Below are 4,357 nucleotides of genomic sequence, written 5' to 3'. Positions count from 1 at the left end.
TCATGCAAATATCATGAGAGAAATGAAAAGCGACGAGGATTTATCATCTTACTAGGGGACATTGAAAGACTTCAGAATTGGACATTTACATGGTTGATGAAGTTTAACCATAGTAAATGCAAAGTAACAGGGTTAGTTTGTGGTGATGCTAGGCCTCATTATGATCATCATGCAGGAAATAAACTTTAGGAATCTGTGTGTGAGAGAAACCCAAGGGTCTGCATCATCCCTAACCTTTCACAAGAGTTCCACCTTACAAGAATAGTTGAGATAACCTTTATGCTAGCATAAGTTAGTACTGCATTCAAGTTCATGTGTAAGGGAATATTCAGTAAGCTGGTCACATCCTTCATAAAGCCCAAGCTAGGATATGCGTCTCAAGTTTGGGCACTGCACCTAAGCAGGCACAAAGTGCTAATAGAGTAGGTCTAGAGGAGATTAGCAGAGATGGTACCAGAATTAAGAGATCTGAGGTATAGGGAAGGGCTAGAGACCTTGAATTTTACCTTCTTGGAAAAGAAAAGAGTGAGGTGGGACCTGATAACATCCTTTAAGTTTATAAAACAGGTTGATGATGCAGACAGTGAACAAATCTCAAGAGATGGAGGGTAGAACAACCAGAGGACATCCCATGAAATTAAGTAAGAAACATCAAGAAATATGTGAAAAAATACTTTTACAATGTAAGATTGGTGGATGAATAGAACAAAATTAATGGAAACATGGTAAATGCAGACGGCATACAGACACTGAAAAAGTTGAAGATTGTGGAATGTTCAAGGGATAGAACCCAAACAAGGGTAAAATTCTTTCCATGGACAGTGCAGATAGGTAGTTACAAATAGTTAATCACACACACACACACACACACACACAGTATTACATTGACGTTTTAGTTTACATCCCTAGCCTAGGTTGCTATTTTTTTTCATTCTGACTCATATACACATGAGTTGCTGGCACACACACTTGATCTTATGTACAATCTCTTACACATTAGCAGTTGACAATGTGTAACTCATGCAAATGATTTTTAACTTTGAATTTTCTATGTGCTGGCCCTGCCTCATGTGTATAGAACTCTCTCATCATACTTTACAAATAGGTGATTACACACATTTGCTGTCTCAGACAGGAGCACTGAAGAACAGTCCATTTCTTTTAAAGCAGATACCAATAGACTGCAGCTTTATGAGGCTTATGGCACAAGTAAGAGAAGAAAGGGGTTACTAGAGAGGACCTTGAATGCTGTATTTCAAGAACGTAACATTTCTCTGTGGCATATCAAAGTGTAATAAGAGCACTAGACTTGTAACAGAACAGAGATTCAAATTGACATGCTATACAGATGATCGATTCAAATAAACTATCCCATTATTTTTGGTAGGCATTTTCCCCTTTGTTACCTCTCACATTTACACTTCCACTCTTACATCCACCTTTTTCCCTTTTTGCCACCTTCCAGAACAATTCATTGTACATCAAATATATTTTTGTACTGCTGTGCCTTTAACATTGTATCTCTTATCACTGACCTTTTGTTGTTTGTACATCTACACTGCCATATGTCTAACTCAGATACTTCTTACACCATCCCTCTTCGTTAGCACACCTCAGGCTCGCCTGCTGTCTTCCTTTACACCTCTGTTGTTTACCCCACATTGCCATGCTTCTAACATGTACTTTATACCACTACCTCTTTCACACTAACTCACTCTTTCTTTTCAGTGCCCGATCCTCAACACAACCATGCTTCATACTTACATGCTCTTCCATTCTGTCCCTTATCTATTCATACCACACTATAGTATCTTAATTTCACACATATTTGCTCTCTCCCATCATTCACTTTCTTGTACTGCTTGGTCCCCACTACCACAGATTTAATTCTGACTTCATTACATTTTTCTTTTGTACTAATTTTTCTTCACCTTATCTTTGGTCACCTTTGGTCTTTTATGAGCCTAAATAATAAAGAATATTGTCTTCTATTATATCTTTTTGATTGCTGATATGACCTCCCTCAGCTAATGAAATTAGTCGATTTAATTTATTATATCCATGATTAGAGAAGCTTGGGTCATCATTTGTAAAGAGTATTTAGGGTCAATATCACTTCATGTAAATATATTATAGGCATGATTAAAGAAGCCTGGGATCATCATTTGTGAATAGTAGTTAGAGTTAATACGATAATTACATTCTAAGCAAAATATGGTTGTCTCTGATAAGTTTTCTATTACATTGGAGTTAACTCCTGCCTCTGCTTCTTTTTGAAGTAATAATGCAGAAGAGGAAGATTCCCAACCCTCCACCCCATCCTTTGTTTCTGCCACTACTATTCACCTTCTTTGACATGCCAGGCCTCTACCCTCAACATACCCAAACTAGCATACTCACTGCCAGCATACCAGAGTATGCATGCACTCCTGTACTGCATCCTCACCACAAGTATGTGTTTGTGGAGGGAATTACATGAGGTCATAGGGCCCTATACAGGCCATGCTATTGGATATTGAAGAATATCATTAAATATATTTATAAGTTTATCTTCTAGTGATATTGCAATGGTAAATGTATTTTCAAGATTCTTGAGTTCCCAACTGAGGGAAAAAGTGATAGTTTGTCATCCGTCCGTGTACCAATCTGTCATCGGTTAGACTTTTCTTTTTGTAATATCTGAAATGGCTTAACTGACAAAATGAATTATGACACTATGTGTAGTACTAGAATCTGCGTTGCAATTTGAACTTAAGGTTTGAAGTTCATCGTCAAAAGGATTGTATTTTTTGCACACTCGTTAATGATACGACCTATGTTGTCAGCATAGCTGATTCATCAGATTTTTGTGGAACTGTCAGTGCTGTGCCAACCTTTATGGTTTTTCTTTATACATATAAGTCAAATAGAGGCCAAAGTTTAAGGTTGCAGCATACTCTTCTCGTTTATACCATACTAGAGCTATGTTTATACACTTGGTTGAAGTGACTGAATCTGTGATATGTTATATCGATCACTGTGAAGCCTTTGAGACATGAAGAGATGAGAAACCAGACCCACAGTTGTTATATTGAAATAAGGAAAGTTTATACCTGACTCAGACCTAATTACACAATAAGATGGATTAACTATAAAGCAGAATGTGATATGAGATTTCTTCCATGTGTTACAACACCTAAGTGCAAACAAGTACACCATTCCATGATTACACTACAGCATGCTGATTTTTTTTATGGTACAACAGTCCTGCTAAGTAAATGATTGTGTACAGGTAATTATCTTTCAGAACTGGTCGCATGATCAAAATCAGACATGTTGATAATGTCGAGATGAGCCTTTGTACTTCATTCTGTTTTATAGTAGACTTTTTAACCAGAACATTGTATGTTGACAGGACAGCATGTGTCAGCAAATGAGGGTTGGATTATTAAATGTGTTCATCAGTTGTGTTTGTCTTAAGCTGAAATGTAGAATTTCCAGCTTACTTTTTAGCTTACTCTCCTATTTGCCTTAAATTTCATGCACTGTATAACAAAGTTGTGTCTATTATGTGATCTTTACATTTTGTAAAATTATTTATTCAAGTACTGAGTAAAAACCTGGATGTATATATCCAAATCATTTGATGATACATCTGTTGAATTATTAAATGTTATAGATACCTCAGATCTGAAAACTAACATTAGGGAGACTGCTGTAGCTTTACTTATGTCTATAGCTAATGTGGTATGTGAGAAGTAAACATAAGAATTTAGTGCTACATTTGGTCCTCATTAATGGAGTGACAGTAGGAACTGTGGAGAGGAACATTAGTGAGAAAACTGTTATTAGAAATTATTTCATTAGATTTTGTGTATTTGAACAAAATGAAAAATCAGGGGTTTGTGTATATAATGATGCCTTAACAAATTTAAAAGATGTATTTTACCTTCAGTAAACAGCAAGCTTTTAGTGGTTTGATTTATTTCATTCTTTAAATGACTCATATCACCTATACACCATAGCATCCCATTTATGGACAACAGCCAATGTACAAAACACGTCACAAACAATGACAACCCGCCATATATTATAGAAATAAAACTACACTGACTAGATAGATTTATTGTTGATAAAATTTGTAGACAGTTCCCCTTCTTGCCCACATAATAAATCTTATGATACGCTTGTTGCCCGACTTGAATGCAACCGACCTCAATTTGGGTAGTCACTTGTTCACCAAATGGAATTCTAGCTATGTCTCTTCGTTGTATATCAACTGACTGTTATATTTCTTTCTTGTACCTCCCCTGATGATGTGATTATTACATGAAAGTGCACTTGGAAACTTATCCTGTTTCATATCCCTGTGGATCAC

This window comes from Panulirus ornatus, chromosome 51 (assembly GCF_036320965.1).
Source record: "Panulirus ornatus isolate Po-2019 chromosome 51, ASM3632096v1, whole genome shotgun sequence".
NCBI lineage: Eukaryota > Metazoa > Arthropoda > Malacostraca > Decapoda > Palinuridae > Panulirus > Panulirus ornatus.
The sequence above is the reverse complement of the archived record's forward strand: the minus strand, read 5'-3'. Positions refer to the sequence as shown.